The 13,522-nt window shown below is 37.2% G+C and overlaps 1 protein-coding gene across 3 annotated transcripts in view; it reads left to right on the plus strand.

Moving 5' to 3' along the window:
- Positions 1-13,522, plus strand: part of dtnba (dystrobrevin, beta a) — a 176,986-nt gene that overhangs the window by 13,567 nt on the left and 149,897 nt on the right. For 2 of the 3 annotated variants that reach the window (XM_015348275.2, XM_015348281.2), the window contains exon 2: positions 8,448-8,497. The exons of the other annotated variant lie outside the window; for it this stretch is intronic. The gene's annotated coding sequence lies outside the window, so the exon portion shown is untranslated. The remainder of the gene's footprint in view (positions 1-8,447; positions 8,498-13,522) is intronic. 3 annotated transcript variants of the gene reach the window in all.

Genomic DNA, 13,522 nt, shown 5'->3' on the forward strand with positions numbered 1-13,522 from the left:
ATTTTGTTTAGTCCCTGGTGTTCCATTCTGTTCTGCTGCATTTTTCCCTTGCAAATTTTTGTTGGATTTCCATTTGTTCACCAGTGAGGACAGTATATCAGAGAACACCACAGGCGTAGTCCTATTTTTTAGTTTGTTTCCAAGGTTTCTGTAGCATTTCAATTTTTAGTCATAATTCTTTGAGAAACTTAACAATGTTCACTTAAAATAAATATATAAGGAAGAACTTCCTTATGATTAACAGCATCTTGGTGTGCCCAAGTTTACAGAGGGAAATGGTGATATTAGTCTTGTCTTGTCAGTTATGTGCTATGGTCTTGACTCAGACAGCAGGCACTGCTTCACACTTTGTCTGGGCACTGTACTTCAGGCACCTGTACCTGCTGTGCAGTCCCAGCACCAAGGCACATTCGCAGATGCTCCTCCGCTTGTTGCAGAAGGAGGCAGGGTATGGTCATGTGTTCACATTCATAGAAGTATCTGTGCCTTTACCTGTGTTTGTTGTAATGTGTTTTACTTGAACGGTGCCATCCAAAAGCAGAGCAGAGGTGATCCAGATTTGCCTTCTACTTGAACCATGTCGGCTAATAATGTAATAGTGATAATGTTGTTACGGTTCAGGTGGGTAGCTGCATCAGCATGCGTAGGCTGCAAAGGAACAAGTAAGACATTTATCCATGCTGAAAAGAGAAGAAAGAAAACACAACGTTTCAGCTGTGGAGCCTTCACCCAAAGAGGGCTCCACAGCCGAACTGTGTGTTTTCTTTCTTCTCTTATCAGCATGGAATAAACCTATTGCTTCTTTCATAATGTTGTTATTGTCCATTATCTTAACTTGCTGGTTGTCTGCTAGACATCCCCAGTGCCCAGATGATGCTGGACGATCCAAATGCAATATCAAGTGAGAGCACCCTGGTTTGTTTGGTTTATGAGTGCATGTGCAAACCTGCCAGCAAACCAATCTGTTCACAAAAAATATCCTGAGTTTAATCGAGGATTTGTTCCTTCAAAACAACAGCTTCCAGATCTAAAAATAAACGATGGAGCAAGTCACTTCCTATTTTAATGAAGCTGTAATCCTTGTCATAATAAAAGCAGACTATGGAAGCAACAACTTTGCTTTGCCAAATCCAGATGCTTTGATTTTAATGTTATTATTGTTTTCTGTGATTTAAAGTGGGTTCTTTTGACAATCTTAATTTGATGTCTTTTCCTGTTAGATTTTTTTAGATTTATGTACAGTGAATTTTATACTTATATAGTGGTCTTGATCTCCATGTTAGAAGTTTGAACACTTTCTAAAAAAAGAATAACAAAATGGTATAATTCTCGTAAAAAGCAAGATTTCTGCTCTCATACTATTTTAATAGAAAATGTGTCTGTGCATGCTCTTCTTTTATTTTTTGAAGAAAGCAGAATGCAGTTTTCATCAAATGCCATTCCACAATTATTTTTCACTTCAAGTTCTATCCTTTACGCTATTGACAATCTTGAAAATATATATGGTGTTATACAAAATGCAATGTTCTTTTTCATACTGTAGTTTAAGTTATGTTTCTTTAGTATCAGCTACAGTAAATCCCATAAATATCTCAACATGTTTTTTGGTAAAACCAGATAAAAAAACTTTTTTCTTAAAAAACAGTGGTATTAAGGGTTCTGAAAGATGTGCGCCTAGTGGCTTTAGAGAGGCCTTTCCCTGGTTGTCTGAATTTATTTCTGTCCTCAAAGTATTTAATTATTTTCTTAAGAAGTGAAAACAGTAAACAATAAACTGTACCTAATCTGTTATTTGAAAGAAGTTTAAATGTAACAGATGAAGGCATACAGTAGTTATTTCAGTCCACCTCCAGACTCCATTCTCAACTCTATCATTATTATTTTTAACAAAGACTAAATTTAATTGTGTGATATTTAAAATTAGGGTAGCATATGGTGCAGAAGTAAGAATTGCTGTCTCACAGTGTTGGGTCCATGGGTTCAATTCCTGTGGTGCTGCTGGATCTATATGGAGTTTGTATATTTTCCCTATGTTCATGTGGGTTTCCATCAGGTGCTCTGGGTTTCTCCCACAATCCAAAGACATGCTGGTAGGTTAATTGGCTTCTGGGAAAATTGGCTGTGGTGTCTTTTGTCTGTGTGTGTCCTGCGATGGACTAGTGTCCCCCTCTAGAACTTAACCTGCCTTCCACCCCTTCGGCTCCCTGGTCTCCCTGTATTGGCTAAGTGGTTATTGAAAGCGATGTGGTAATGAGATACAGTATTTAAAACTTTATCACTCTAAATAGGTACACATTTTGCAGCGTTAGCTTTATGAAAATAATAATAGCATTGTAAAAGATTTCCACTATGCCAAAGAGTTTCTGAGTGCTCTATTATTTTCTCCTAATTTTCTAAAATGCAGCTGGTAGGTTTAAGACAAAAAGCAGCTCACACCATATGTTGCAGTTGCATTATATAACGGTAAGGAATTTACATGTTGCTTTATTTGCCTCCATCTCATCTGGTGATTGCTGCCTTCCACTTTTTCATTCTCTTACACATGCTGATAAGAGTAATGTGACGTACTACATTCAGACATGATAATACTTTTTTTTTACTGTTAACCAGCTCCCAAGTAAATGTGTCAGAGGTTTTGTTTTCTTATGGAGAACTATCCTGATGCTGAAGCCTGGGCAGAGCACATGTAGCTCAGTGAGCGTCTAAGGTGAAGCAGAAGGGGTTTTGACACTCTCACTAATCTGGGGAAACTAGTTTTTGCTTGATTTGCCTTATTATTCTTTATACCATAGTTAGCAGTTTGGCTAACCCTCTACTAAAGTAGAGATCATCAACGTGTAATATCTGACATCATCACAGCAATAAAGATCCAGAGGATGCTATTTCTTGCTGTAGTAGTATCTCCACCTCCTTTGTATCTGACATGAAAACCCTGTCCAGTACTGGCCAGCATGCTAAAATGCTGTATTTTCCTCAGATGTGCTTGTTAAACAATAAACAATCAATAACTCAAGCAAGCACAAATAAATCAATATCTCAATGTCAAATTCAAGGCACTGATTCCCTGTAAGCACTCTTGTGTTATGCAGCAGATTTTTCTGCTGTGCAGCCAACATGCCTTCTTACAGGAAGCCCTAAAGAAACCCCCTGACCACACTGCAGAAAATGAATATTTGAATATTTAGCTCCAGCACAGAACCATAACACCTGATAAAAAATGTACCATGACAAGGGAATACAGTGATACCTTACATTAACTGTTTAATTTGTTGGAGTGTAATAGAACATTTTCTATCTGATACTCTTTTTCGAAGAACGTTTGCAATTAAATAGCTGTGATGTCAGAACCATTCAGTTTTGTTTTAGGTTTCTTCATGTTCCTAAATTCTGCGTAGAAGGCAGACGATGTTGGATTATGTCTCCGTTATCTGGAATGATCTAAGGCTCCCGGTATATAGCAGTTACTCTAATTCCTAGTCTCCAAGGAATGTCAGATACAGTAGCAATACAAATTCTCCAAGGTATTGAAGCTGTTACCCCAAGAGTCTGTTCCAGTCCATTATTACTGTTTTTTAAGATTCATACTGCTTTTTGTATGAAAGGAAGAGATGGCTTTAGTTCAGGAAGAAGGCCGAAGAGATGATATGCAGACTGAGCCCCAGTGGGAGTAAGCAACTTCTGTCAGTACACCCATGAGATCAAGGGCCAGAAATGACAAGGCTCAGTGGAGCTTAGTTGGTTGTAAGCATTTCAGTTGTGGATTTTTCTTCACGCTCTGATTTCTTTATTTTTTTTTGTCTTAAGCTTTACACTATTCCTGCTTTTTATTTACAAATTCAATCTACTGGCTTTTTATAATGAAAAAAAAAGTTTATTTCCTTTTCCCCACAAAATATTGCACATGTCAAAATGTATGGACAAGAATAAGTGAACAGAGTTGTTATGGAGATAACATTTCAATGAATTAGTCAAAACGAATGTTGCACTTGAAGGCACAAGAAGGATGATCATTACAGATGATTACACTGCCTCGGAAACATGCCCTATTAATAGCATGCGGAGAAGCACCTCACCAGGTTGGTAACCTTTGTTTTGTAGTTTGGTGAAAAGAACTCTTTAAAGCTATTATTTGCTTTAAAAACGCAGAATTTATGCTTTCGAAAAGTGAAGTGGGATCATTATTGATTTGCCAGGCACCAGCTGCTTTTGAATGCAGGTACTTGAAAACCCAGGAGTGCGAGTGAGCAGTGAGCACACATGACCCCTTGGAGAGACAACGGAAATTTAGGGCTCATTGATTAACTTATTTTTGGAGCTTATTAAACAAAACTGGACAAGAATAATATTTATCCAAATCTAAATATGAAACTCCCTATTGATTTGTAATTGAGGTTATTTTCAAGTTGTTGATATTACTCTTTCTTGGGTGGAATGAATAAGCTTTTGTTTAAGGAAGAAGATGTGCTGATAGGCATTTGCTTATTAAATCACCTGTTATCTTATTTTTTGAGCAATAGTTCTAGATTTTCTTACTCCAGGGGTAGTGAAAATTTTGAGTCTGTAAAGCCAGTCGGTAATGTTTAAGCAATTATCGTAAAAAAATCTGAATGCATACTGTAATAAGATATGTTTTTCCCTGCCTTTCTGTAGATATAGTTTCATGGTTTTATTTTTTCAAGCTTTAAAGGGGAACGTTAACTGCCGATATTATTTGGAATAAGGAATACCTACTACTTCAGTCATGTGCTCTGATTAAATGCTGCAAGAAAAGGAGTGTGGGAAAGCCAAGAATAACCTCCTCTTGGTCATTAACATTACTGCCACCCCAAACTCATCAGGAAGTGTGCATTTGACAGCAACACTCATTTGATGCCAACTATAGTAATTGCTACCGACATACCCCAGTGGTGCCTGTAATAATTAGAACCCTGCGACGCGCAAGCAGCAGTGATGAGGGTCATCTTTGCAATTCTGCCGTCTTTTTGAATTGGTTATTTTGATCGTTACATGACTCATTTTCTGTAACCTGTTTTTAAAATGTCAAATGGAACTTAGGTGAAATTACTTACTTGCTCGTATGTACTTCTTCTTCTTCTTCTTCTTTTTCACAGCCTTAGTCCCAGACTGTCCTGGGGTCAGCTGCTTTGGTTGCTCTTCTCCATTTGTCTCTGTCGAGCACATCTTCCTCACTCACTTCACATACCTCCATATCTTTTCTCACACAATCTATCCATCTCTTTCTAGGCCTGCTTCTTCTTCTGTTACCTTCCACCTCAAATTCCATTACCCTCTTTGTTACTTCCTCAACGTCCCTCCTCATGATATGTCCATACCACCGTAACCTTGCCTCTTGCATCTTCTCAACCACATCCACCACCCTACATCGTCTACGGATTTCTTCATTTCTGATCTTATCCTTCATTGAAATCTGCAGAATCCATCTCAACATCCTCATTTCAGTTCTTCTCATCAAGTTCTCTTCCCTCTTTCCAACTGCCAAGCATTCAGCTCCATATAGTAGTACAGGTCTAATCACAGTCTTGTACATTTTGCACTTTAACTTTCTGGGAATTTTCCTGTCACAGATTTGACTTGCTCGTATGTACGTTTGTGCATAAATACCCTGTATCTAGGCAGTCAAATAAACAGCCTTTGAGAACTTCAACAAAATGATTAATTTATTTGAAAACAAAAATGACCTCCTCAGATGGAGTGCAGTAGATCAGTGTTCTGCACCTCCTTCCTAGGAGAGCCCCTGTCTTTCTAAAGTCTCTGTGAACATACCTTGACCAATCAATATGTAAAATAATATGCTCAAGACAGTAGGCTGAACATTTGTCCATACCTGCCTAGAAGCTCATCAGACAAAAAGCTAACAACAAGACTAAGAGTAAGACTTCCCTAAGTATGAGGGAGTGTTTTATTGCACCTGGTTCATCAGGGGGTTATCCTTGTCTTGCTTAACTCAACAGATTTAATTGTCTTGGTGTTTTAAAGAAAGACCGAAAGAAGATGCTGGCTTGGCACCCTTCGGGAGTGAAAGTGGGGAACACTACGGTAGACAGCAGAGAGGAGTTGGGGCTCAGATCTCCAGACCAGAGGGTTGTGGGTTCAAATCCATAGTGGGATGCTAATTCACTCATGTTGCTCCATTAAGTTCCCCGCTGAATAAATGGGTTTCGATTTAATCAGAATAGGAGATTGTTCTCAATGTCCAGAGTTCTAGACCAGTGTCACAGAGGTTATTGAAGGTTTACATGCTAATAATTGGTGAAGGCCTACTTGCCCTTTTTTGTAATTGGTATAATGTGTGTAAACGGTAGTTGATCTTTGTAATTTTATATACCATCATTTATATTTTTGTTTGAACGTCTGGCTGCAATTCAGCTTAAAGAAAATGGGTATTTTCTGTAGCTTTGTTTGATCAATATGATTTATGTTCCGTAGATGTTTTTGGTTGTTATCTGAAACCACAGTGTCAGATGACAGTGATATTTGTTCTTCAGTATCAGGTTCATTCTATGTCACAATCCTTTTGATCAGCCTCTGTAGAAATGCTAGTTGAACCACTCTTCATTCTTTATAGACATAAACTAAATTATACCAAAATACGTTGAGCTTTGTCCTTTGCCTGTAAAGTTTAAATAAGAACATCTGTGGAATTCTAATTCTTTGTTAACCCCACAATTAATCTCTAATCTTTCTGTTAAGATCCAGTTTTTAACCTTAATAAGTAAGTCCTGTTGAAACCTGTATTTAAAATGCTTTACAGTACACTGTGTAAAGCACATTTTAATTAAAAAAGCCAAGAGTTCAAAATCAAAACCTTAAGGCCTTTTCTGAATGTAATAGTTGTTTGCTGTCCTTTTTTGGTTTACATTGTTTCTATGAGAAACAAAAATGCATAGGAGAAATTGGAAGACTTTTCATGTTTTTTTAGGGGTACAAACATATGAAAACATTAAATGTATAAAATGGAATTTGGATTTACAATTTACAATAACATCTTGAAAACGGTTAAAAGATTTAAATACTAAGCTAGTAAATATTGCTCTTTTACTTGTTGGGTTGCGTTCCATAGTAAAAGTCTTCATTTACTTTGTTGGTGTAAATGTAGATTGATTTTATTAATTATTATACTGGGGCATTAAGACCCACATGGACTGCAGGGTTAGCGCCCCCTCCTGGCCCCACTAACACGTCTTCCAGCAGCAACCTTAGTTTTTCCCAGGAGGTCTCCCATCCAGGTACACACCAGGCTCACACCTGCTTAGCTTCAGTGGGCTGCCAGTTGTGAGTCGCAGGGTGATATGGCTGCTGGCTACTGGATTAATAACCCCCTGGATCCATAGTGTACAGTCAGGGAATCAGATGCATTAAAATATTTTATGTGGGGATAAATGCAACCAGATTGACATAATAAGAGATGATTTATAAGAGTGTTCTAAGAGAAATGCATACAGAAAATAAACTGCCAGAAGGTGTGTTTCTGTATAATATCTTATAAAGTGGGTGGGAAATTATTTCATGGAAAGTAACAGTGTCTCCCAGTACCTATATATTACACTCTTTGATCTACTCCCTTTGTTTTATGTCATTTTGAATGCCAGTCTCTCTGGAACCTTTTAATTATTCAGAAAAGCTTTGACTTTCTTTGCTTTTGATGGATGTCGTATCTCTGCCTAGTCTTGTATTGTACATCAATGACACCTCTTATCTAGGAATGGATTATTCATATGCCCTTTTTGATATCGAGTTCAGTATTTACTTCTGGGAAGAATTTACAATACTGCTACGGACATGCTAGAGGTGATGCTCAGCATCAGTTTAAGGTGTAGGTTTGTCTCCCTTAAAATTAATTTAGAACACCATCATACTCAGTGTCTTTCTTCTATATATTTTATCAGATAAGAGGATCATTTTCTATTATGCTGTTCTTTTTATATACTGTACTGTAATTGGCGGCAATCTTTTGTTTTTGCCCTAGTATATTTTTAAAGAATTGTAATACCACTGAAAAGGATCACTCTGCACGCTGTGCAGAAGAAGTATTGCTTTTTAAAGTGGAAAGCAAAGCTTTTATTGTGTCACATTACAACGGATGTGGCTGTCATAGCAACTCCTCTGTAGTTCTCTTGTAACCCTTGCCTAGTCATACTGATGGACTGTTTGCTCTATGACACCCAGCCCAGACAAGTCCAGGATAATGGAGTCTCACTTTCTCTAGCAGGTTCATATACCAAACTCCCATTATGTCAAGTACAGAAGAGCATTTGCTTGACGGTAGTACAGTGCACAGTGAAACATGCCGCATCCGTAGATGTGTACACTCTGCTGCTTTCATATTTATTTTAGTTCATGAAACTTCATGTTGCTTATGTTCGGGGCGGGGTCACCAAATTCAAAAGTTAAATTTCTATTTAATGTGATTTTTCTTCTTGTTTCAGTGACCACTTCTGAACTATTACCCGACTTGAAGTTCCTTAGCAACTGAGAGGTAAATTAAAACAATTTTTAAAGGATGTCTGTTCTTTATTGTGTCAATATAAGTTCTACTCATTTTCACTCAGTCTCAAAGAAGATGGATTGTAGGTATATCGGGAAAACACTCTGAAGAATAATAGGGATAATAATAATATTATTATTAATATATTATGAAACACAATATTATTTTTTGAAAGGTTTAAAATGCTGTTAATATAGCTGAATGTTTAATAGTTCATATGACATTTCATATAAACTATTAATTACAGTTTATGAGATCTCAAACTGCTTAAAAGTGGAAACAACTTCTTTTCCAGTAGCAGCATTTGTCATTATAGGTTTTGAGACTAAAGGATTGACGTTTATAAATAAAAATATAAATTTAGACCCATTATTGCACAAGCGACATAAGATATCAAAACGTGCAGTAACTATATTTTACAGACCATTGCATAGTGCACTATATGTATATGCAATTTCTGTGTGAAAATTAAACTAAGAGTGTTTATTCAATAGTTCCTATTACAATTTATACACAGAGACTGCAGTACAGTATATACAGAGACTGTTTTATGACAGTGTTATGTTAACTTTGCAAACAAAACAAACGTGACTTGATTTGACGTATGTCACAAACTACTGTACATTGACCAGTGGGAAAACGTGGATTCTGGTGGAACAGGAATGGAAGCTCTGGTGATGCCCTTTGAAAGCCATTGCAGTGGTGTCCTAATCATTGATGGACATGCTAAAACATGGTTAAGGTTAAGATAATTAATTTCATCAGTAAACAATAGGTGTGAATGAAGATCTGTGTCAGCTTGTGGGCTGCAAAGGAACAAGTAGGGGTTAATTACTCTCAAGTCAAATAGAGGTAAACAGAATGTTTCAGCTGTTGAGCCGCCTTTAACTCTGCTGAACTTGCTGAATGCTCCTCTGTATTGTATTGTACTTGTTTGCCCATAAACTCATTTTTCTTTATGAGCATACTGTACAATCTCCACTATATTGCAGACACACTTCATCATGAAATAAGCTCCAGGAAAAGATTTTTGTACTGCACAATCAGCTGTACTACTTCATACAGTAGCTCTTCAGAGTTGCTTTCTCTTTAGTTTCAGCTGCATAAAATAAACATTCTTTTGCAGACATCTTTGCCTCCAGCTCTTTTGCCTTTTAATTGCTCCACAGGCTCGATGAATATACACCCTGTATGCCATGCTTGGCCCGTGGGTGGGAATTTGGACAGCTCTAAACATGCTGGCTTGTGACAGATTTGAGTGGAAATAAAAGAGTAAAGGTTATCGTTACTTCTGATGACACTGTCATAGCTATTTTAAGCATGTCTTTAAACACCCAGTAATTAGGTAATTGTTACAAATCACGACAAATACAGTTATATGGAATGTGATAAAACATGGATAGCTCCATATATGCTGTTTCTTATGCCTTGGGGAGGTGACTGTTTAACAGTAGCATAAAGTGAATTATTGATGAACATTATGCAGCACTTAGGCTGAGCCTAGCCGTGTACCTGTGATACACTTTTTTACCTCTTTTGTTTTAATATCTAATATTTGGATTTCACAAGGAAGTCTTGGATGACAAGTGATGATGCATACCATATGTATTGAAATACTAAACAAACATTACATAATACAGTACGCGTAACTTTTCACATTTTTGATGTACAGTATATTCATACTTCCTTTTAAAATGCAGTTAGCTGTCACTGGGTATATGCTAGATTCCAATCAAGACCTAGTTATTGCCCTTTTAGTATGATATGATAGTTAACATTAATTAACACAATTATTTTAAATAGTTATGTGTGGTAAAAAATGTAAATCTCTGCTTTGTTGATAAGAGTATTGGTTGGATATCTCATTCAACAACTGGCAAAAATAAATGCATATACTGTACATACATTATATCAACTGGCAAACTGCAGGACTGAAATGCAATTTAAATGGTCTCTGGGATTAGTGATCAGCATCACCTCTGGACTCTGCTTGAGAGACCATTAAGACTTACTCTCGCTCTAATGATAAGTGGAAAGCAGCTTGCATTTTTACATAACTTGCAGAGTGTTTTTAGTATTTTTAACAAAAAAACACAAAAAGAAAGGTTAAAGGAACATTACATGATCAAAATAAATTCTGAAAATGCAGAATGCTACTTATTCACAAGATATCACCAGTTTAGAAAACAGCAATAAATTAATCTCTACAGCTATTGCTATTGCTCTTGGGCAACTACCTTAATACCTAGATATTAGCTGTCTATCATACAAATGAAATATGTTAGTTTTCCAATCACTTTAATGAAGAAATACACATTTCTTTCCCTTTTCTTCACTTACACGACATTGTTCAACTATTTTTCTTGTCTTCAAAATTACAGGACACTTATTATGATGTTAAAAAATATCCTATTCAAATCCTCTAGATTTTGGGCAGTCCTGGCGCTCAGAGGTTGATGTGCTTTTAGGTTTCCTCGGTTTCTTCAGAACACCTGCAGCTGAACAGCTGGGAGAAGCTATTAAATTAGTCCCATTAAGTCAATAGTGAGGTTATTTAGATTATTAAGAGTGGAGCAGGAATGAAAAAGGCAGATTCACTGATTCTATAGGACCAAAATTGCCCACACCTGCATTAGGTAGTGTTGCTCCACAATTCAGAGTAACCTAGAGGAAATGTATATGCTGATCTCATGGGGTCACATTTTTTTCCTCAATATTTTTGTACAAAGAGATGCCCCTGGCAAACTACATCTGTGATGGCATCAAGCAACATCAAACATGGATACTCCAATTGGACAGAGACAGAGAACTACAGGGAGTGCTGTGTTTATGAAACATTACATAGGGCTCCTGTTTCATCTGTGGGCTATACAGGCTTGGACAATGAGTATACTGAATCTTGGCTGAGGCCCTGACTGCACCTGCTACTGTACATAGCCGAACCAAATGAGCTAGGTGTGTCGAATCTGTTTGACACCACTGGTATACACATACAAGCAACTGGATGCATGTTTTATATGCATAGTATATAATTGATTGGGAATCAATTGCTTTAGACACCTTTTTTTCTGAAATTTGTACACTTTTTAATATGACATTGCAGTCAACATTGAGAAATCATATTTTTCACAAATAGGTTTTACTATCAATTGCCAATTGCCAATTGCCAGCAGCCATATCACCCTGCGACTCACAACTGGCAGCCCACTGAAGCTAAGCAGGTGTGAGCCTGGTCAGTACCTGGATGGGAGACCTCCTGGGAAAAACTAAGGTTGCTGCTGGAAGACGTGTTAGTGGGGCCAGCAGGGGGAGCTCACCCTGCGGTCCATGTGGGTCTTAATGCCCCAGTATAGTGATGGGGACACTATACTGTAAGCAGTCCTTCGTCCTTCGGATGAGACGTAAAACCGAGGTCCTGACTCTCTGTGGTCATTAAAAATCCCTGGTGTCCTGGCCAAATTTCCCATTGGCACTTACCAATCATGGCCTTCTAATAATCCCCATCTATGAATTGAATCTTCTCTGCTCTCCTCCCTACTAATAGCTGGTGTGTGGTGAGCATTCTGGCAGGTGGATGCTGCACATTGGTGGTGGTGGAGGGGAGTCCCCAGTCCTTTTCTGGAGTGTCCAGAAAAGCGCTATATAAATTTAAGCTATATAAATATTAATTAATTGGCTGTTGGACAAAACTGTGAAGTGGCACCCTACTGGATGACAGTGGGTATATCTGCTGGCCAAAACATTACAGGATTTAAAATATTTTTTCACTTACTGTAAATATTTGTAAGCATGTTCATAGTACTACAAATGTTGAGGTGCTATGGTTTCTGTGTTAAAGGAAATTTGCTTTCTACTGTATGTTGGTTTGAAGTTACAGCTTCTGAATAATTTCTTCGCTATGAGAATGCTTAATCAAACTTAATTGCCAAGTGACTGACAGTAACAGTGAAAGGATAATATGAGAGTGTACAGTTACCATGGTGACCAGGAACAGCAATGCTCTCATGTTAAGGAAGACTAAAGCAGCAGGGAAAAGATCCAGTAGCATTTTACTTGTGTTAGAGCTGTTTAATGTACATTAACTATCCATATTTTTCAGAAAATAAAAAGCTGGGTTACTGTATACCTTAATGCATGCACTCAAAGGAATGCAATTGTTACAAGTGTCAGGAATTGACATCTCCACTAGTGTATTCTAATCTTACAAACAGCTTTGTTTTTTATAAGTACAGCTTAGTTTGGGTGAGAAGAAACCAGACTTGTCATTTAACAGTTTTTTCTCATTTCTGACTGCTCATTTTGATCACAGTAACTTGAAGTAAATTGTACGTGGGTGGCCATTATGAAGTGGTATTGTAGCTAATCCATCACTTACCAGTCAAATCTGTTTGATTACTCTCCAGGTTCTCCTCAAGGTAACATAGTTTTGTTTTTTCTCTGGACACCCACAGAAGCTAAAAGGCAACATTTTTGTACAAAATATAATGGTGTCAGGATTAAATGAATATTTAAAATATTAGTTAAAAAATTCCCATTAAATTCTTTATCTGCATGAATATGCGCAGATTTGCACAGAAGTGTCTATATAACAATATGTCCTAGTTTTCTAGTCTGGTCTCAACTGACAGGAAATTATCTGTTACTATGCTTGAGTGGGTAGTTTGCATGTCCAATCATTACAGTCTTGAGTGGAGCTATGCATAATAGTGAACCTTTGACCGATTTAGAGCTTAGAGGGTGGACGGTCTGGTAAGTTTGTAACAATTTATAAAAAATAGTTATGATGAATATTATTAAAATACCATTGTAAAGCTACATATGTTCTGCATGCTTGACATAACTGAGACTCACATTAAAAAATGCACTTGATTAATACCTTGGTTGGTGCTGTTTAAAAGTTTCTCCTTGATGGCTTTTGAAAATGCAGAGGTGGATAATTACCAGATACCATGATGTCATGATTCTGTTTCTTTTATCCCATGAGAATTGAACATCTGTTCCCTTTCTCCTTTTTTG

Source organism: Lepisosteus oculatus, chromosome 2 (assembly GCF_040954835.1).
Source record: "Lepisosteus oculatus isolate fLepOcu1 chromosome 2, fLepOcu1.hap2, whole genome shotgun sequence".
In the NCBI taxonomy this organism is placed as follows: domain Eukaryota; kingdom Metazoa; phylum Chordata; class Actinopteri; order Semionotiformes; family Lepisosteidae; genus Lepisosteus; species Lepisosteus oculatus.